Source organism: Ambystoma mexicanum, chromosome 4p (assembly GCF_040938575.1).
Source record: "Ambystoma mexicanum isolate Mex_15411 chromosome 4p, UKY_AmexF1_1, whole genome shotgun sequence".
Lineage (NCBI taxonomy): Eukaryota > Metazoa > Chordata > Amphibia > Caudata > Ambystomatidae > Ambystoma > Ambystoma mexicanum.
The window spans coordinates 280177352-280200509 of NC_090927.1; the positions used below are offsets into that span (position 1 = coordinate 280177352).

Sequence of the window (23158 nt, forward strand, 5' to 3'; positions counted from 1 at the left end):
GTGTGGACAGCCAGTTGGTCTGAGGATCCTCTGTATACCCTCTCTTCATCAGCATTCACTAGCTTGGGGGCAGGACCGGCCTCTAAGAGAGCCCTACTGTCAGTCACCAATGCTACGGAGGACACTTTGTCACATATCTCTCCCTTTGATTTAAGCTCTAATGATCTCCAGTAGGAACCACTAGAATCCCTATTCATCCTTAATTTATCTTTGGTTTAGCCAGGTGCTTCACTTCCTGATGAGAAGATCCAGTATTCTCATAGGACTCCATCAACCAACCGCCATACCAATCATCTATAAATAAATAAATAATCTCCATGGCATTTATATTATAACTCAGTGTTGACTTCCCGGGATTTGGTTCTTTAGAGAGGGAGAAGGAGGATTTCTTTCTTTCTCCATGTCCTGTGGTGAGTCTTGTAACCGACTAGCAAGAACAGTCTTATTCATCTGAAACTCTTGAATCTGGGCCTGGGGAATATCTTTCAATGCCCAGAAGGTCTGTTCTGAGGATAACCTTTCTGCTAGACTGGGTAACACCACTTGCTCTTCAACATGGTCCCCATTGGGAGCATGGAAGCACACCGAGGCTTTCGGATAGATGTCCTGTTCAACATGGATATAGATAAGGGGTACACATTTTTTTTAATAAATGTTTTGGAGTAAACCAGGACCACTCTTATGGTCAAATGCCATCTCCCTGAGTCAAGTAGGGTCAGCATTTCTTCTCTCCAAGTATTGACAGGTATGTAGAAGGTCTTTCCTAGGTCCTCTGTTTCTACCCTAGCTCAAACCACAAGGATGGTTCCTGTTCTTTTTCTTTCTGTGTGAAGCCCGGAATGAGATACTGACGCAGAGGACTCATGGTTTTTGGTTAACGACTTTTATGAAAAATGGTTTGGAAAATGCCTCACTGTCCCTAAACTATTTCCCTACCTCCAAAAAAACTAAGGGTCTGCCCTGTGTTAAGGTGTCAAAAACAAAACGTCCTGTGTCCGAAATCTGATCCTTGACCTCACATTCTAAAAGTAACTCTAAGGTGCTAAGTGTAACGTCTTTGGCTCTCAAAGTGTATGAATGAAATGTATGAAAGTGTTGTGCCTTATGGTCGCCAATAGACCACATTTAACCTATATTGTGCCCTGTGTTGTGCCTTATGGTCACCAATAGACCACATTTAACCTATGCTGAACCCTGTGTTGTGCCTTATGGTCGCCAATAGACCACACCTAACCTATATTGTGCCCTATGGTCGCCATTAGACCACATTTAACCTATGCTGAACCCAGTGTTGTGCCCTATGGTCGCCATTAGACTGCTCTCTCCTAGAACTGGAAGGATGCCACACCTAGCATTAGCCCTCTGCATCATGGCTACATTCACACAATCGGTCCTCAGCAGTCACAACCACATTACTCAGTCACCAATACCTACTTCAAACTTAAGCCAACTCACTACTAACGATATGCAACCTAAGCTCCCCACATTCTGCAAGGCCCAAGAAACAATACTATATGCCTCCCTTCCTTGTACCACTCCTAATAGAAACAACAGACTCCGCGCAAGACTAACCAAATTACATGAACCATTGAGAAGAACCCTTCCGGCCTCCAACCTCAAAACCAATTACAAACCTAGCTCACGAATGCCTAGCCATTCCAAACGGCCTACTCAAACATTTACCTCGAATGAGAACACCCTCCAGCTTAATAACCTCCATCCCAAAGCTTGCACTACCACTGACAAACCCATCCGAGTCAACAAAACTCCCGAGGACCCCCCTCTCAAGGGAGCGCTCCTTAATGCTAGATCACTAGTCGCTCACGCTACGGATATTGCCGACTTAATCACAGAAGGGAACCTGGATTTTCTCGCAATCACGGAAACGTGGCTCCATACTGCAGCAGGACCTACCCTCATGTTAGCTGTCCCAGACGACTACACCATTCTCAGACAAGACCGTGATAATACACGAGGAGGCGGCATCGCTATCATCTCTAAAACGGCTCTTGGTCTCAGACTAGCCCCCACCCAATCTCTACAATCATGCGAATCCCTCACCGCCAAAATGCAGATTAATGAGTCACAATCCATTACCATACACCTCATATACAGACCACCTGGCCCTCTTGGTACCTTCGAGGAAGACTTGCATAATATAATCATGAACAACCTGAAACCCTCCACCCAACTACTTATATTAGGCGATTTCAACTTAGGATTCAACGACCAAACAGACAAAAATGCCACAGAAATAGCCAATACGATCAAAGCACTAGGCCTTACTCAAAAAGTCTCTACACCCACCCACATAAAAGGGAGAATACTGGACTGGGTAGCCGACCTCAACTGCTCTGCCACTATCACATCCATCCTGCCTTTAGCATGGACAGATCATTCTTTGATCTCCTTTCTCTTATCCACTGTCAGACCCACTCCACTGGCCCGACCACGAGCGCCACCATGCCTAACCAGAAGTAATAAAAGTATTACGGTAGAAAAAATCATCCCCGCCATACTGCCTACTCTCAATACACTGTCTGATAATCTCGACCCCAGCGGCCTAGTTCAGGAATTCAACAATATTATGCTTACCACTCTGGATAAAATTGCTCCTATCAAACTCAGACCGAGCAAACCCATAGCCCACCTAAACAAATGGTTCACCCCACAACTCAAAGACCTTCGCACCCTAAAGAACAAAAGTGAAACAAACTGGAGACGATGCCCATCTAGCGAGAATAAAGCCAAATTAACTGTACTCTCCTCACTCTACAAAAAGGAAATCTGCCAAGCAAAACGTAACTCATATGACCAACGCATTGCTAGCTCAAACTCAAGCATGAAGGAACTCTTCTGCATACTCAAAGAACTAGAGTCCCCTATTGCTACCCCGGACGTCTGCACCAAGGACAAATCCTGGTGTACTGACATACAACAAGCCTTAGAGCATAAAATCGATACACTTCAGAACAAAATCCAATTAAAAAAGAAGGCTCTAAACTTACAGCACCTGCCTAACATTCTCCAGCCCAATGAGCCACCACCGGCACACAATGCCACATTTCACTTCTCAAAAATGTCCATCCTAGAGGTAGAAAAAATCATCCTATCTTTAAAACCCTCAAACTGTAAAGGGGACATCTGCCCTGCACAGCTAATAAAAGACGCTGCTAGAGAACTCTCCCCATTTATAACCAAACTGATAAATGCCTCTTTTGCTACAGGTACTATACCTGCCAACCTCAAGCAATCCTGGGTGCTACCACTCCTCAAGAAACAGACACTTGATCCCCTCATTCCTACTAACTATCGACCTATTACCACGGTCCCATTTTTACTAAAAATACTGGATAAAGCCGCCTACACTCAAATACAGAAGCATTTAGAACTGCACAAACTCCTGGGCAACAGACAATCCGGCTTCCGTCCAATGCACGGAACTGAGACTGCCTTAATCGACCTTAAGTCCCAGATAGACGAACTGAGAGACAAAGGAAGGACGGTACTCCTGCTCCTACTCGACCTTTCCGCTGCTTTCGACCTGGTCAACCACAAGGTCTTATGTCGGCACCTTGACTCTGCAGCTCACTTCTCCACGGACGCTATCAAGTGGATCGAGTCCTTCCTGAGTGAGAGGACCATGAGAGTCTTCTCCTCCTCAGCATCTGCCGAGCCTACACCCATCCTATGCGGCGTTCCGCAAGGATCCTGCGTCTCGCCCACCCTATATAACATCTTCACTAAGCCATTGTTCGACGATCTGGACCAGCTGGGTGTCACCTACACTAACTATGCAGATGATACTCAGATTCTCCTACCACTTTCTGGGGATTACAGTGCGGACACGGGCCTAGTGAACAAAATTTACCTTATCATCCAAGCATGGATGGCCACACACGGCCTATGCTTGAACGATGATAAGACTGAACTAATAATATTGGGTTCGCAGGCCAATATTAAAAAACTGGGTCAAGATTACTCTTCCTTCAATATTGACGGCAACACCATTAAAGTCTCCAAGGAAGTAAAAACCCTGGGATTCTACTTGGACTCCACACTATCCTTTGACAAACAGGTCAAATCCCTTACCTCGTCTACGGCTTACACATGCAAACTTCTTAGAGCTGGTAAACCATTCCTCTCTGACTATAGCTGTCTGATCCTGGCTAGAGCTCTTATACTCTCTAGAATCGACTATTGCAATGCCCTTTACATTGGGGCTAACAAATCCACCACTAATAAACTCCAAACGCTACAGAATAATGCCTTAAGAGCAGCCCTTGGCATAAATAAGAAAACCCACATCTCTGCCTTGAGACATCAACACAAATGGCTCTCCACATCCAATAAAATACTTCTAAAAACACTCTCTCTGACACACAAAGCTTTGAACAACGCGGCCCCCAGTTACCTCATAGACAAACTTCAGAGAAGAACTTCTCTCAGACCCACTAGAATGGGGAACACTAACTGCCTAAATATCCCCAAATACAAACTGACTACCATCGGGGGCAACAGCTTCACTGTTAAGGCAGCCAGAAGCTGGAACTCACTGCCCCAGGAGTTAAGAGCTGACCAACCATATCCACTCTTCAGGAAAAACTTAATAAAGCATATCACTGCCACCAATCCTTAGTTACCCATCACCCTTCCCTGAGGACACTATCCTGCAATCAAGAAACAGTATACCTTGCTATACTCTCTCTTTATGTAAATACTGCTGCCCATGCATGTGTACTCATATAAGTTTTATATCCTAGTGCACGCACCTTTGATCCAGCCCTATTGTTCATATTGTATATATCCTGTAATCATACTATACTGCCACAGCCCTATTGTTCATATTGTATATTTCCCGCATTCATGCAAACTAGCCACAGTCCTATTGTTCATATTGTATATATCCTGTCTGTAACCTGTGTAATCATGTAAGCTTTGCATTTCCTTGTCATTGCGCCCTTTTACTTACGAGTCTGGTGCGCTTAACAAATGAATAAACAAACAAACAAACAAACAAACAATGAACAAGTTCAACAAAAAGGTTTAGATCCAACAAAAAGGATCCAAGTAAAGATTGTTCACAGTTCCAGGGAATGACTCCCTTCCCCAGGTTTCTCTCCACCACAACACGAGTTCAAATTTATATCCATGTTCTTTATAGTTCAAGGACAGCCCCTTCTTCTTGGTATAGAAATGTATCCGGTGGGGGTGTGGACAACTTTTTCCCCAGGTCTTTTCCACATTCAAGATAATGCACAACTCTAACGGCATGAATCTTCCTTAGGATTCTTCTTTCAAAACAACTCAAATTCAGAGCGGGTCGCAGACTCGTAAATACACCTGGTATAATCTCTCCCGGGTTCTTCTGATACAATTCTTTCATACAACTTGGATGCAGGTTCCAGACTTGCAAGACATCTGGTATACTCTCCTGCCAGGTACTTTGCTATAGTTCTTTCATACAACTTAGGTGCAAGTTCCCGACTCGCACAAAGGCCCTCATTACGACCCTGGCGGTAAGTGAAAAACGATGCCGGTAAAGGATTACTGGCATCGCTTACCACTAGGGCAGATTATGACCCGAGATAGCGCTAATAGTGGCACCGTAATCAACGGTGCCGTTAAAAGCGCCAAGGGCGGGGGCACGCGACCCCCATGCCGGAAATCGTGCCATGGCGCTAAGTTGTGAACATTATGAGTCACGCAGACATGGAAATAATGCCTTTGTGAAGGCCGTAAAGTACCTTACCGCCATGGCGCTAATACCGCCATCGCGGACCAACCGTAAATGGCCATGTGCAGTGTTCCCAGCTGCAACAGGTGCACACAATCAGCACAGGTGGAGTCAATACAGACTGGGCAAGCACAAAAGGAGCACACCCCACCCCTTCCCACACACAGTTACACTCCACAATGAATCCAACACTACTAGCAATGCTGGGGCTGCAGGGCCTGATTGCAGTGGAAGTGCCACAACAACAACTGCAAGAAGTACAACAACAGGCAGCACAGAGGAGACGCAGGAGGAGAAGGAGGGCAAGGCAGGGCCAGCATGCCCAACCAGCACAGCCAGTGCCACCACACAGGCAGCCCCCAATTCCACGCATTTGAGCCAGTCCATTCAACCTAACCGCTGACCAGATCCACACCCTGTACCCCCTGGACCGGGACACCATCACCACCATTGTGGAAATGATACATGACGACATAGTCAGCCACATTGAAACACGCACCGCCATCCCACCCCTACTGAAGGTAGTGTCTGTGCTCCACTTCCTGGCCAGAGGCACCTACCAACACACAGAGGGGCAACTGTATGGCATTTCACAACCATTAACTTCACTTACGCTGAACCAAGTGCCTGATGCCCTCCTCAAGCACACAGACAAACACATTTCCTTACGGCGGTCTGCCCAGTAGGTCTCAAACACCAAAGTGGGTTTCCATTCACTGGCCGGCATACCTGGTTGCATTTGCGCCATCGGCTGCACCCATGTGGAATTGGTGGTCCCACATGCCATGGAGGTAGTGTACCTCAACCGTAAGCTATACCACTCAATCAACGTGCAAATGGTATGTGACTCGAACAAGATCATCACACAATGTTGTGCCCTATTCCCCAGATCAACCCATGATTGAATGGTCCTGCGGAACTCCACGATTCCATGCTACATGGAGCGACATGCAGGGCAGAGATCCTGGCTACTCGATGAGTTGCATGTTAGGCTCATGGAAATGTGATGTGAGTAGGTGATTGAGGCATACATGCATACTTCACCTGGCTGAGATAGGGGGTGGGGGGGAGATGCATACACTTCATCTAGCTGCGAGTGCCAGAGGGAATGGAGCAAGCTCATACCCCAAAAGCAGTCCAGACTGGACCTGACACCTGACCACATAATGCAAGATGTAAGCAGCCCTACCATGCGAATGAAGCGGTGTCCCAACTATCCCACAGACATCTGCATGTGCACTGTACCAAATCAGACCGTATCCCCCTCAACAAAATGCAGCTACAAGCAACAGCTATAGCCAAAACACACCACAAAACACAATGAACTGAAAGGCCAGTCCCCCATCACTGCGCATAAAGGAGTCACATGAGGGTCAAATACATCCATACACCACTACACTGACACAGATGCCCAACTACATTGCATGACACCATTTGTTGTGCGTAGTGAGAGCATCATGAGGCTGACATCACCGTTGCCAGGATGAAAGCATACAAATTACTGAACATCTGCAAGATCACAGAAACAACCGTCGTGGACTAACACAGTGCATGTGCACTCACATGGAACTGGACCCCCCAGCGCACACTAGTCGATGGCATGCAAAACAGTCCATAAGAGGAATACACACATAGCAGTCTCATCGTGTGACTCCATTCAAGCATGGAAATGGGCTTGAGATGAAGAAACAAATGCATTCCATGGTATCACTCAATGAGGTCAAACATGATGAGTTAACTTACACCTACATTGTTGCCCACATGCAGGTGATGCAGCTATCCTTCGAAGCGGTGGCTCCTTACCCTAGTCCGGAACCCACAGAACAGGCAAGAGGAGGACTATAATCGTGCCCATACACGAACCCGTGAGGTGATTGAGCAGACATTTGGCCTCTTGAAGGCACGGTTTCGCTGCCTCAGCAGGTCTGGTGGGTCACTCCTGTACCGCCATGAGAAGGTGGCAAAGATTGTCATGGCATGTGTGATGCTACACAATATGTGCATCAGACGGAATGTGCCCCTGCCCCCTGACGCAGAACAGCAACCACATGATGAAGAAGATGAGGAGGGTGGGGATGGGGCAGCACCCCAGGGAGGACGCAATGCACAGGAGGGACGTGACATGCGTCAGACTCTGATCAACATAATCTTCTAGCACACATGAATGGGGGGTGTCACATGAAGATGGCACTTGGGGCACTGGGTGTGTCTGGGACATGCACACTGTAGACTCTTCACCAATAAAACACACGTACGCAATGAGCAATGTCCACACAAGTGATTTGTGCATAAACAAAAAGTGTATTGAAATAGTAATTCTAAGTGAACACACCCACTCCCCCCCGCCCCCTCAACTCCCCAACACTCCCACTCCCCCCTCAACTCCCCATAACATGGTGTGGAGGACTGTGCTCAAGTGCATCATGTGGCATCGGTACACAAGGCCGCGTCTATTGGCAACCCCCTCTCCCGGCACCCGGTGCACCCCTGTCTGTACGCCGCAGGTTCCTGCCCGATCTGCAGACGGGGCTGGTTCAGGTAGACCTGGCAGCCGAGGAGGAACTGGGCTGCTCACATGGATGCATGTCCCTCATTGTTTGGACTTGCTCGGAAAGTACGTGCCACACCGCGGCCAGTTCGGCACATATGTCCTTAGAGGTGGACTCGATGGCAGCCTTTACAGTTTCAGCACATTCGCGCATTTCCCTCCTTGCGCTGGCGCATTCTGCAACATGCTGTGTCAAGAGGGATGTTAGTTGCTGCTGCCGCGTGATTATTTCCTGCATCGACTCCTGGGTTTTGCGGCCTGTGGCTGATGGTTCTGGCGTGTCCATTATGCTGCTCCCCTCCTGCACATCTGCTACTGGGCATGGAGTGGCCGGCCAAGAGTTTTCAGGAGATTGCCCCTGTATGCCATTTTCATGCTGGCTGCACGGGGACAGGTAGGGGGAATGCAGGGGACCAGTGGGGGGACCCACGGCAACATCTACATCCCCTTCCTCATTGTCTGAGCTAGCTGCGGCGGCAGCAGTCTCCCCGATGGTGCTGCTTCCTGCGGACCCAGTGCCTTCAGTGAACACCACTGGGCGGATGGTTGAAGTCAGTGGTGCCGTAGTGCTTGACTTGCTGCACATCGGTGCTGTGGCTGTGATGTGTTGTGGGATTTTGGCTGTTGTGTGGGTTTGCTTTTTCCACCTGAGGTGGAGGGACGGTGTTGTGGCTCTTCGGGCCTGGGCTTCTTGGCAGGTGTTGTGCCTGTGTCTTCATCGGCACTGTCCGAATGAGAGCCTGTGGTGGATCAAAGGAGGGAGAGTGTTAGTGATGGGTCTACGGAGATTGAGCAGGCATGTGATGGCTGTATTCATTTTGATTACTAGATGGAGCACATTGGAGGCAGTGACATACAGGTTGTCTCCCTCTTAGGTGGTAGAAGCGTGGAGGCATGCGGGTGGCTACAGAAAGGGGGTGCATAATGCATGTGTACAAGGTGGAGGTCAACACTGCCTGTAGGCAGTCTTGTGCTAATGTGTCGTGTGGACCCTGTTAGGCATCATTGCACTTCCCAAACATCTGGACTTCATTGTGTTGAGTTTGGCATAGCTAGAATTAAGGCACCTACCTGCGTCGCCTGATGTCGGGGCTCCTCTCTCCATATCTCCGACCCTCTCAATGCTCTCCATGCCTATGGTTGTGGCACATATCTCCTCCCACGGCTGCAGTTTGATGGGCGACTCAGCTCCTCCGCCAGTCGCCATGCCCAGATTCCTATTGGCCGCCAGTATACTCCTGAAGCGGAGACGTAGATCGTCCCACCTTTTTCTGCATTGTCTGGCATTGCGGGGTGTTGTGCCGACAGCACTGACCCTCTGGGCTACCATGGCCCATGTGGCCTTCTTTCTCATCAGTGCCGGTCTGGTCATCTCCATGGAAAAGACAACATCGTCATGTTCTTGGAGGGTTTCGGCCAACATATTTAACTCCTCCCTAGAAAAGCGCTCCTGCCGCAGCCTATCTCCGGTCTTTTTCAAATTTTTTTTTTGGCATGTGATGTGGAATGGGTGTTGTAGAGGGTTTGTGGAGGTTGTGGGGGTCAGGTGTCCACTGGTTGAAGAGGATGGCAATGGATTGTGTTTTTAAAGATGGCCGCCGTGCTCTTTCCCATTCCCGTGCGGTGAAGCAACTTCCGGATCCGCTTATTTGCGGTCACCGCTAATAGCGGTTCCTGCTAATTTCGGTTACCGCTATTAGCGGTGACCGCTAATATCGATGGCTAGGGTGGCGGAGGTGCTATTTGCACGGCATACGATGCTGGTAAGTGGGGTTTTACGGCCTTTAGCGGCATGGCGGTGATTACATTACCGGCATGGCGCAATGCTCGTGCCCGAGAAGTCGTAATGTGCCGCTTTTAGCGGTCTCTGGCAAGCACGGACATGTTAATTGCGCCATGCCGGTAATGGCCGTTACTTACCGCCAGGGTCGTAATGAGGGCCAATACCTGGTATGCTCTCTTGCCAGGTACTTCGGTTACAATTCAAGTCCCAGACTTGCATATGGCCTGGTGTACTCTTCTACCAGGACTTTGTGTTTCAATGTTAAGGACAATGGATCATGTGTCTCCCCCAAGTTTCGTTCTAAAACTTTACAATGTTGTTTGTTTTCACTGTGGCTATTATGATGACAAGTAATTTGGGCTCAGCGGTATTGGTTTCTTCTTCTTTTCGCTGCCACTCTCGCTCGGGTGCACTTCACTGCTTCTGCGGTGTTCGGGAGACTTTCCCAAGACAGTGGCACTGATCATCCTAGCTCTCTACACCAGAATGAAGCCTGACTTGGCTTTCCATTCCTGCCGCGTATCTCTCTGGCTACCAACGATGCTTTTCTGCGCGGCCTTGAGTCCCTTCTGCTTCCTGGCTCCCTGGTTGGGACGGCTTCCTCTCTCGCCACCACCACTCCAGAGCTCCCGGGATACTGTTTTGGGTTGGGTCGCTGTCTTCAACTGGTTCACTGTTGCCACACTGCCTGTCATGCCTGCCTCTGTTCTTGGAGGAAATCTCCTTTGCTCCCAGCTGACCCATTTTAAACTCCCTCTTCCATGAAGGGAGACGCGCTCAGAGACAATCATTTATTCCCAAACACCCACACAGATACTGTAAGGAAGGCATGGTATCAAAGTAAGACAGAGACAAGTTATCACAGTTCAAGGGTGTTTATTCAACTGTAAAATGGGTGAGATAAACACCTAATCTAAACCTAAATCTAAGATGGGAGCAAGCTAAGACCATCAAATAATAATAATACTGTCCTTGTGGAGTCTAGTCAAATAAAAGGGCCTATACTAAAATCAAACTATTGCTAATCCTTACTGCTATGCTACAAAATAGAGTGGGATAATGTTCACAAAAAGAAAGAAGTGTTCACAAAATGATAAGTCAGGATGTGTAGGCCAGGGCCTCCCTTCCCCACGTTTGTAGCACGGGACAAGGCGGGTCACTTGAGCACAGCACACTTCAGGGCTCCTCCTGCACGAGGTCACAGTTCCTTTCACCAACATCATGGCTTTCTGTGCCCAAGTCTCTTTAGTGCAAAGTATCTTGACTTAGAAGACCTGATATCCCATAAACAAAGCAAAGCTCCTTTCTCAATATTCATATAGAGTGATTAACTCGTCATCCAGGATCCCCCTCAGCCGGGCTCTGATCCTTCTTTCACCGTTAGCCTCCCTCAGTCGGGTTCAGACCAACTTCAATTTGTAGACATCCTTCAGTCGGATTCACATTTGCTACAACAATCTTCTCAGGTGTTGTTCACCCCTATTCACAGGCATCCCTCAGTCGAGTTCACAGTTGCCTCAATAATCTTCTCGGGTGTTGTTCACCCAGGATCCCCTTCTTCTGGGCTCAGACCCTTCATTTACAAATAGTCCCCCTCTTCTGGGCTCAGACCAACTTCTACACAATTAGTCCCCCTCTTCCGGGCTCAGACTAACTTCAGTTTACAGACAACCAAAGACTTTTGAGTGAGCGCAGGATTCAACGCAACCCGCTTCAGGACCACTTCTATTTTACAGTTCAACAATTCTTCCCCGCTCAGAAGAGGTGACAGAGACCTTCAAGTGAGCACTCACGCGGCGCCAGTCCACTCTGTATCTGGTACCAATCTTAGTTTCACAAAGTTCAATTATATTCAAGTCCTCTTTGTTCAGACAATGTTGCAGCTTGCAACCTAGAGCATAACACGGTCTGGTCTGCTATCAGTTTCTCAAACTAACCGGCTGTGCGGAACTCGTTGGCATTTCTTGGCTGTCGGAGTCAAGGATGGTACCACGGTGGCGGCAATCGCTTCTCCCCACCCTGGCTATCAGCGTGGGAGGGACCTGTGTACTGTTGACACAACCTACACCATTTGTCAGCTACAATTCCCGGTCTTATGTTTCTTTTCCTTGAGGCGTCTTGGAAGTCGCGGCTCAGGGTTGAAAAGGGCAAAGGTAATTCCCTCCTTGTTGTCCTCTCAGATCTTGCTGCCTTTCTCCTCGGTTTAAACTACCATCTCAGGATAGCTGCTTCCTTGTGGTTTTGGCCTTGCTCAGAGTGTGCTTTCATGCTATGCCTTTTATCCATGTGGGGAAGTGTAATGGGGGTCAAGTGTGTTTTGTTATCAGTAATTGCCTGACTCTGCCTGATCCATGTGTTGGGACATGTCAGGTATACGGCTCTGATGTTAGTCCAGTGTTGCTCATGATGAACTGTCTGTGAGAAGGTGTTTGAGTCGGAAAAGGTGGGTTTGAGTTTCTAGATATACTTCCTGTTAGGATGGGGAAAAGGTGCCATAAAGAAGCGGATGTTATGCTCACCTGGTATCCACAGGTACGCCACCCAGCCGGGTTACTCGCTGGTATGCTTCTCAGCTTTGCTCTGATGTGGTCTGCGGGGAAGGTTCTGCCTGAAAATACAGGAGGACTGTGTTCAAGACTGACCGACTGGGGTACGTATCCTCCCTCCAGCCCCGTATGATTTCAGTCCCTTTGGAGCCCTCTCCTCACCTTGTGGTAGAATTAGGCGTGCTCTCCGTCCTGCCTTCTTTCCAGGGCGCGTTGTCTTTCTTGGGCGAGTGCGGTCCAGTTACTTCACGGACGCCGGCCCGTTTGATATTGTTCAGGTAGGTCTTATTGCTGTTCTTTAGTTTTGTTGCTTTCCTGCATGCCTTTCTTTGTTCAAAATGTCTCTTTTTTCTCCCTTAGGTATACAGAGCTTCAGCGCGGCGAACTGGCTTGGTTGAGCCCCGCTGGTAAATGATGGCGCATTAAGAGCGCTATGATGCGGTAAGTAAGCGCTATGCGCAGCGCTGCAAAGTCTTGCCTTTGCAAACCTGTGTTTCCTTCCTTATAGGTTGCAGTGTTCTTCAGCGCAAGTGGAATGTCCGGAGTGGTGCCAGCCGAGAGGCGACCAGCCAGGTAAGCCTTTTGAGTAGTTCGTAATTTGTAAATGTCTCTACTGCTTTCTTTAATGTTGCCTCTATCTTCTTCTTTCAGGTCGTTCTGTCCGGGAGGCGTGCAGATTCAAGGAAGCTGTTCTCAGTAGCTGCAAGTGTTTAAAGATGAAGACTGCAGGTAAGATGCTGCTGCTAATGATGTTCCTTTTGTCTCCTTGCCGGTTCTGCTTCTACGAGGTTCGAGGGAATAGCTGGATACGGTGAGCGTCACGTTGCAACCTGCAAAGAAACACGAAGCGTGTTGTCTTGCTTGGGTGTGGTTTAAATAGCCCCAACAAAATAGTCCAGGTAAAGTAGTCCCTAGGCCACCACACCCAAAACACTAGACCGCATAGCTTGGTTCTTAGGAACCAAGCTATGTGGATGTCTCCATGTTGACTGACAATACAATAAAGTAGTTCCCAAGCACATTGTTTTTCATGATGTATGAGCCTGGCGCCATAGTCGCCAGGACTGCCCCCATGAGGGCTTTTGAAGAGGATGCCAGGCTCTAGAGGCCCGAGTCCTGACTCCACCTGGCCAATGGGTTTGCCAGAGGGGGTTTTGGGCGAGGGGTGTGACAGCACTCCCCCCTAAGTCCCCTCCCATGGTGTTCCTTCTGTCTGGCCCAGGTTTTGTTGGGAAGTTCCGATGGAATTTCATGATTAGACGTGGTGCGTGGATATTTTCACTGGGCTCCCAGGATCTTTCTTGTGGGTCCAAATCCTTTCCAATCGATGAGATAATATAGCTTGGTCCTAGAATATTTAGAGTCCAAGATATCATTGACTTCGAATTCTGGTTCTCCGTCAACAAGTATGGGCTTAGGTGGTGTCCCAATCCGTGTGCCGGGTTGCATTGGTTTCAGGAGGGACACATGGAATAGTGTGCAGATTAGGTGGTAAATCCAGTTTCAAGGCTGCTGGGTTGATAATTGCCTTAATGGTATATGGTCCTAAGAATCTGGGATGAAAGGTCCGGGTTCCCTTGATGGGTACAAATTTAGCGGCTAACCAAACTTTGTCTCCTACTTGATAATCAGGGGCCTTTTTCCGGTGTTGGTAGGCGAATCTCTTGTTTTTCTTTGGCATGAATAAGCTGTTCCTTTGCCCTTTTGAAAGCCTGAGTAATGGTTGTGTGTAGAGTCTTTACCGCTGGCATTTCCAAGCTTGCTGGAAGGTTTAGTTCAGAGGACGTGGATGTCTGCCATAAAGGGTATAGAAGGGTGTTTGTCCCGTGCTTGAATACAAAGAATTGTTATATGCATATTTGGCTATCCATAGTAGGTCTTTCCAATTCCTTTGTTTGTGGTGCAGCATGCACTGTAAATATTGCTCGAGTGTCTGATTGGTTCTCTCGGTTTGGCCGTCTGTGTGGGGATGGTGACTGGTAGATAGCCGAACGTCGATCTGCGCCACTGCACAACATTTTTTCCAGAAGTTTGAAACAAACTGGCTGCCTCGATCAGAGACCAGAAGCGAAGGGAAGCCATGTAGCTTTACCACGCCCTCCAGGAACACTTTTGCTAAAGTGGCTGCGTCTGGGAGGCCTTTGAGAGGAATAAAATCCGCCATCTTCGAGAATACGTCCACAACTACAAGGATGGTGTTAAACCCTTGTCTTGGAGGTAGATCAGTGATGAAGGCAAGGGAAAGAGTGTGCCATGGAACTGGAGGAATGTACAATGGTTGTAGGAGACCAGATGGTTTTTGTTTCTGTGATTTATTTTGTGCGCAGACACCGCAGGACTGAATATACTGCACGATGTCCTTACGCCATGTAGGACACCAAAAGTTCTCTTTCACCTTAGCTAGGGTTTTGGCAATCCCAGGATTACCTTCGATCAATTAATTGTGATAGTTTGAAATAATATGCTGTTGTAATTCCTTCTTGGGTACATATAGGCGATCCCTAAAAAAGGGTAGATGGTCCTTGATGGTATGTTGTTCTCCTTGAGTTTGCCATGCGAGGTAGGCATCAGGGTTCATTGTCCATTGGATTTCTTTTCGTAGTTCTTCTTGTGTTAAGGCTGTCGTGATACCCAAGAGTTTGTCTTCAGGTATAATAGGTACTGGGTCTGGAGTTCTATATACTATTTCCTCTATGCCATTGTGAGATAAGGCATTCGCCTTTCCGTTTCTGACTCCTGGTCAAAATGTGATTACATAATCATATTCGGAGAAGAAAAGGGCCCACCGTAATTGGCGCGAGGACTGGGCCTTGGCTGTTTTGAGATATTGCAGGTTTCGGTGGTCTGTGATGACTGTAGTGGTGTGTCTGGCCCCCAGAAGGTAGTGCCTCCGGGCTTTAAAGGCGGATTTGATAGCCAGGAGTTCCTTGTCCATGATGGCATAATTAATCTCTGGAGGTGAGAACTTTTTCGACCAGAAGGCCACAGGATGTAGCTGGCCGGTGTCCGGGTCTCTCTGTGAAAGGACAGCCCCCATTGCGAGACTGGACACATCAGTTTCAACGACATAAAGGAGGTCTGGACGAGGATGTCGCAGGATTGGAGCAGAGGTAAACCTTTGTTTAAGTTCCTGAAAGGCTTCTGTCCAAGCAAACTTTTTATAGTTTTTTCGTAATAGTACTGTGATTGGGTGCACAACCTGAGAGAAGTCTGGGATGAACCGGCGGTAGAAGTTTGCAAAGCGCTGCATGATTTGTACTCCTTTCAGAGACGTCGCTGAAGGCCATTTCAGAATTGCATCTACCTTGTGCACGTCCATTCTGATGCCTCCTGGAGTAAGGATAAAACCAAGAAATTCTACTTCGGTGACGTGAAAAAAGCATTTTTCAAGCTTTGCAAACAAGCAATGCTGACAGAGCTTGGTGAGGATTGAACAAACGTGCCTGACATGATCTTGTTCCGAGGCTGAGTATACTAAGATGACGTCTATGTACACTAAGGCGCACACATCAATTAACTCCCTTAAGACGTCATTCATGAAATACTGGAATGCCGCAGGAGCGTTGCATAACCCGAAGGGCATGACTTGATATTCAAACAAGCCGTACTTAGTACGGAAGGCGGTTTTCCATTCATCTCCTTTTCTGACTCGGACCAGGTGGTACGCTCCTCGAAGGTCCAATTTGGTATAAATCTGGGCATCTTTAACTTGGTCTAGCATCTCAGGGATAAGTGGCAAGGGGTAGCAGTTCTTCACGGTGATCTGGTTCAATGCGCGGTAGTCAATACAGGTTCTCAAGTCTCCTTCCTTTTTCGGTACGAAGAACAAAGGACTGGCTGCGGGGGACTTCGAAGGACGGATAAATCCGTTTGCAAGGTACTGGTCTAAATAGGATTTAAAATGAAGGTTTTCTGGTTCGGTGAGAGCGTAGATCCTGCCGCAAGGGATTTGTGCACCAGGAACAAGGTTGATCTGACAGTCATAGGGCCTGTGTGGCGGCAATGTATTGGCTTGGTCCTTTCGGAAAACATCCTGGAAATCATGGTATTCACTTGGCAAGGTATTAGTTGCTCCCAGGGTTGATACTGTCGCTCCGGGAGTCATGGGGATACAGACGTCGGGTTTCTCCTTTTGGTAATAGCAGGCAGGGGAGCAGTCACCGGGGAAGTCTATCAAAGTTGATGAGTTCGAATGAAATAGACTCCCGATGTCCGTCCTGGCACAGTAAGTTTACCCAGGCTGTGCACTGGGTTACTGGTCCGGAAGCGATTTCTGTCCCATCCACGGTGGTTACCTTGTCCATAGTTGGCTTACAACACAAAGCAAGCCCCATCTCTGCTGCCAGTTCTTGATCAATATAATTTCCAACTGCTCCGCTATCGATGTATGCTTCAACAGCATGCATTCTTTACGACTGTTGGTGGTTAATTAAGATCACTGGTATTACAAAGTGCGAGGCCAGCAACTCTTTCTTCTCACTCGACAAACTGACCTCTACGTTTGTCGAGCTTGGTAGTTTTCCGATTCCATAGCTTCATCCTTCTCTGTGGCCCGACAGTTCTTCTTGGGGGTTTTACTGGACAGTCCTTCAGGAAATGTCCTGGTTTCCCACAATACAAACAAAGCTGTTGTTGTCTTCTTTTGTCCCGCTCTTGTTTTGTTAATGGAGGCCGTATTCCTTTGATCTGCATGGGTTCTACAGCATTTTCAGGTACACGGGGTGTGTTTTCCCTTGGTCGAACATGCCCGGTCCGAGGGTCCGGTCTGCCTTTCGGTCCTGCAACCGGTGGTCTAGCTGCACAACCAGATTTATGAGTTCTGCACAGTCTCAGGGAGGATCAACCACCTGAGCTAAGACGTCCTTTAATTCGCCTCGTAAGCCTCGATGGAATAACGTGGTTCTTTTGTTTTCTGGCCACCTAGCTTCGGCAACCAGTCTGTTGAAGGTGGCAATGTACGTTAACAAGTCCTGATTCCCCTGTTGGAGGGACAAGAGTTCATTGTCTACTGCTTGTTCCTGGGTATGGCGAGCAAAAAGTTTTTCCATTTCTCTCTGGAACCCCCCAAAGTCATGTAATAGAGGATCATCATGGGTTACCAACGGCACCGACCAATCTGCTGCACTACCACTCAGGTATGATAAGACAAAAGCTACCCGAGCTTGGTCGTTTGGAAATGCTCCAGGCCACAAAGAAAATGAAGGCGGCACTGCTTGATGAATGCCGCATACTTCCGTGGGTCACCTGAGATCCTTTCTGGTGGTGCCAGGGGCACTGTTCCAGGTAACGTGATCTGTACTGGAGTGGGTGGTATGGCAGGGTTTTGCATCGTTGGATTGCTTCCAGGTAGAGGTGTCTGTCCTGCCTGTGATTGCAAGTATTGACTGCTAATCTCTTCAGTGTGTTCTTTGGTCACTATTAGGTCTCTCCGGAGGGCATTAGTCTCTTGTCGGGCAGAATGAACCTCAGCACGAAGCTCTCCTTGTAATTAGGCCAATTGGTCCATTTCTGATGTCTCCATGGCACCCAGGTGGATTTGTTGTGGTAGGCTTTGCGTTCTGTTACACTCACCTGGTATCCACAGGGACGCCACCCAGTCGGGTTACTCGCTGGTATGCTTCTCAGCTTTGCTCTGATGTGGTCTGCGGGGAAGGTTCTGCCTGAAAATACAGGAGGACTGTGTTCAAGACTGACCGACTGGGGTAAGTATCCTCCCTCCACCCCTGTATGATTTCAGTCCCTCTGGCGCCCTCTCCTCACCTTGTGGTAGAATTAGGCGTGCTGTTCGTCCTGCCTTCTTTGCAGGGGCGCTTTGTCTTTCTTGGGCGAGTGCGGTCCAGTTACTTCACGGACGCCGGCCTGTTTGATATTGTTCAGGTAGGTCTCATTGCTGTTCTTTAGTTTTGTTGCTATCCTGCATGCCTTTCTTTGTTTAAAATGTCTCTTTTTTCTCCCTTAGGTATGCAGAGCTTCAGCGCGGCGAACTGGCTTGGTTGAGCCCCGCTGGTAAATGATGGCGCATTAAGAGCGCTATGATGCGGTAAGTAAGCGCTATGCGCAGTGCTGCAAAGTCTTGTCCGGAGTGGTGCCAGTCGAGAGGCGACCAGCCAGGTAAGCCTTTTGAGCAGTTCGTAATTTGTAAATGTCTCTACTGCTTTCTTTAATGTTGCCTCTATCTTCTTCTTTCAGGTCGTTCTGTCCGGGAGGCGTGCAGATTCGAGGAAGCTGTTCTCAGTAGCTGCAAGTGTTTAAAGATGAAGACTGCAGGTAAGATGCTGCTGCTAATGATGTTCCTTTTGTCTCCTTGCAGGTTCTGCTTCTACGAGGTTCGAGAGAATAGCTGGACACGGTGAGCGTCACGTTGCAAGCTGCAAAGTAACACGAAGCATGTTTTCTTGCTCTGGTGTGGTTTAAATAGCCCCAACAAAATAGTCTGGGTAAAGTAGTCCCTAGGCTACCACACCAAAAACACTAGACCGCATATCTTGGTTCTTAGGAACCAAGCTATGTGGAGGCCTCCATGTTGCCCGACAATACAATAAAGTAGTTCCCAAGCACATTGTTTTTCATGGGGTATGAGCCTGGCACCATAAGCGCCAGGTCTGGCCCCATGAGGGCTTTTGAAGAGGATGCCAGGCTCTAGAGGCCCGAGTCCTGACTCCACCTGGCCAATGAGTTTGCCAGAGGGGGTTTTGGGCGAGGGTCATGACAGCGGATACCACATCTCACCCTTTGGTGTCCCATTTCCACCCCCCATCCAGGTGATCCTGCCGCACTGGTCCACTCCCAGGAAATTGATCCAATAGCGATGGCTGTGTCCTGGCCACCTGGATGACAGATCCCCGGGGTCTAACAGGTGAGACACCCTCAGGTTTGTCACAATACACACATTCATATATACATGCAAACACCCAGTCACGTCCCCATCTAGCCCCTCTCAATCAAACACATGACACCCACCAGAAAACCTCTCTCATGCAGATACACACATTCATGTATACATGCACAAAAGCAGTCCCGCCATGATGCATCCTCTCTCTCTCATTCATACACACAGAACTTATCAGAGCACTTAATTCAGGCTATTTCACTCTGTCACTTACGCACGCACGCTTAAAAAATACAATCTCTCACAAAAACACACACAATCACTCAAATAAACAAAACATTTATTATTTTAAAAACGTACCTGACTGGGCCCCTGTGGCGATGTTCCCTCGTTGGGGTCAGTAAACACCCTTCACTCCTCCTGTCTATTCTGTTATCAGGAAGAAGACAGGGTCAGCATTCTCACCCACCCCCTGGCTGGAGACAGACAGGCTGATGGAGGGGTGAAGAGCCCTTCTTGACGCCTCATGCACCAGATTTTCCAGCGCCCCTGAGGCATCTTGTAAGGAGTGACGTCGCTCGTGATGTCTCTAATGACTTACAGAAAGCATTACATGAGTGAAGACATTGGCGTTTAATTCACCGGCCTTCATCCATGTAAAGTGCTGTGTAAAGTGCTGTGCAGAGTATAAGAGATACCACCAGTATTTGCTTTTACAAAGATTTTAAATGTTTTTAGATTCTTTGCAAATGCAAATATTACATATGCATTATTATGGAGCTAGTTAAAGTTACTCGCTCCATAATGCAAATGCATTTCTTTTTGCTGCTCTTGGTTTCCTCCTTGTGACCTGGAAGATACCAAATATGAAGAGGAGAGGGTGCCGCCCCAGTGCCGCCTATGGGTGAGTCTCCACTGCCTTAATGTAAGCCACCAGTTTTTGCATTTGAAAGTCACTCGCACCATGATGCAAATAATTGTTGTTTTGCTGCTCTTGTTACTGCACTGGGTTTCCTCCTTGGGAAGCCATCATATCACTCTCGGACTCACCACAGGGGAAGCATCTTTTTGACCTGACTCGACCGCTGACTCAAAACTGTTGCAACCCTTCGAACCCTATTGCCTGTAGCACTGAATAGATCCATGCAGAGCTCCATCTCAACACTGACTCAACACGGATCAACACGATCCTGTATGGATGCTTGCTCCAGCTTGCTCCACTGCAGGTAAGTGCATAGAAGCATAGCACAATGCTGTCAAGTACATAAGACCACAACATATGATAGTTTCAAGAGATTCTGTGCCCCTAGTTCGTCTTCGGGACCATAGTGACTTTTAAGCACCATCTCAAGCCAACTCAACACAGATCAATGCGATTCAACCTGTATGGACACTGGCTTGAAGGCAAGAAATTGCATAGAAGCCCTCCCTAATGCTGCAAAGCATCCAATATGAAGAAACGAGGTACTGTGAAGAGGCCCTGTCTGCCTGGTCTTCCTCCAGGACCATATTGCCTTTTAGGCCCCTCTTCTCTGCCTTCTTCTTACAAGACATGTTCTGACATTTTGCCAATTGGGTGCCTGAACACATTCTACAACAGCTTGCATTTTCTGTGTTTCTGAAAAGGGGTGGGTTTTTGCTTGTGTTTTAGTTAGTTATTTGGATCGTTATTGTTTTAATAAAAGTCTATATAGTCATAGAACCTTGATTGGACATTCTTTTTGTGCTATTGCTATTCGGGTTGCTACTGCCAACGCCTCAAACCCCTCCCGAAAAATATAACCACCCTTGCCCCATTTTACTACAAAAAAAAAAAATGTCAGACTGTGTCTGTTTTACCAGTGTGAGGCTTAGTGGGCAGTTGAGATACTAGTCATCCCTATACTCCTGCAAAGTAGAGTCATTTTGTCACAGGGTCACATTTTGACCCTGTTTGGGTCACGGGAATTAGTGCTGAATAGGGCAGTAGAGTTTTCCTTCCTGACTTCTATGGTTTCCTCAGGTTTCACTGGTTCCCTCTTCTACAGTGTTGGACCCCTTGAAGTAACCATAGGTCCTCGCTGCATTACTGTTGCTTGTGTCTGATAAAGGGTTCCTTTATCTTCATGGTATTCCGCTCCTGGGCTCTCTGCATTCCAGTGGTCGTCCGATTAGCAGTGTCAAGATCAGGCAAATTAAGTTGTCAGACCAACTTTTGCAAAGAGAGTTCCAGGAAGGGAAGTTTCAAATTGCTTAAGGATACGTTCTTATCTGGCCTCTATGACAGTCTTCTTCCTGAGTCACTTATCCATCAGAAAACCGAGCCGTAGGTGTTCATGGGTGTGTTTTGGAGTAGTGGGGTGTGAGTGCTCCTATAAACACCCGGCCTTAGTGTGGCGACGCAGGAATGGTGGCTTGGGATCCTCTGTATGTCCATCATCCAGTAGCTTGGGTAGGCCCACTGCTCTTTTGATCACACCACTGTCAGTGCCCAAGGTTACGTAGGGGAATGCATCACAAAGTGACAGAAAATATCTTCATTACTTCTCCAGCAGCATGTTTGGTTGAAAATTGTGTGTGTCTCCTCTTGTATCGTGTCTTTTTGTGTGTAATATTGACTACAGAGCTCGCCCACCTGTGGGTAATAGGCAGGGATTTAGAGAGGAGTTCCATTAGTGTTATGTTGTGTTACTTAGTTTAGGTCTAGGTACTTGGTAGAGGTAGGTACCAGCATCACTTTGTAATTGGGCTAATGCTGGATGTTTCTTTGGGTGGGAGGAGAATGTGGTGTTAATATGCCTTATGTGTACATTTAGTTGAAATGTATGCATATTAATTTGTATAGAAATTACCATATTGTTGCCAGTATTAGTTCTGTATTTCAGTTAATGCTGGGTGGTTCTGCTTCTGTGGGGAGGGCTGCAAATGTTAATCGATTGAAGATTGTTTATTTACCTATTTGTACGGCTTAGTGGTTTCATTGTGGACAGAAGGTGTCGCCATTTGCCAATATTTATCACCCACTGCACAGGAATACCACCCACCACATAAAAACAGAGACCTCTGATACTAAAAATGCAAAACGAATGCAGCACTTGGTATACTGCATTCGTTTAGAATTGTTAGTGTTATAGGTCTCTGTTTGAGTTTGGTGGGTGGTATTCCTGTGCTTTGAGGTAATATTTTTTGAGGTTGGAGGTTTTGAGATTTGGAACCTTGGTGCCCTTATATCATCAACCCCAAAGTAACAAGTGCTGAAATGTTCAAAGAGGAAGGACAGGGTGTATCGTTGAAGCGAAAATTGTGTGATTTGTTTTGTGAGGTGCTGGGAGGGATACATTATAGTACAAAACGAGGGCGGAGACCTTTGAGCCGGATGGCGCGGAGCGAGTAAGTGAAATGTGTGGGTGAAGGTTAGAATGCCCCAGGACCTCCTGTGTGTCTGTTTTAAGGCATGCCAAGTGCACAGTATGAGTGATAAACAAGCTGTATAGTAAGAGTATAATTTATTTGTTTTCTGACCTTCGATGTGAGAAGATGAGTCCTGCAGCGCCCACGTGATGGAAGACGGACAGACAGTGCTGGGACAAATAAAATGCCATCCAATATGGATAAAGGCAGTACCTATATAGGTCCCATCCAATCAGCAGCGCTGGTTTTTACTGTATGTTGTTGCATCACTGTGATGCTGTTTACCTTTACATGTTTCTGCTTGTACCTCTCTTTGTCAGAACGC

At 47.6% G+C, this 23158-nt stretch overlaps 1 protein-coding gene across 1 annotated transcript in view; it reads right to left on the reverse strand.

Annotated features, from left to right (window-relative positions):
• Positions 1-23158, reverse strand: part of LOC138453202 (adhesion G protein-coupled receptor F5-like) — a 1258340-nt gene that overhangs the window by 753007 nt on the left and 482175 nt on the right. The window lies entirely within an intron of this gene.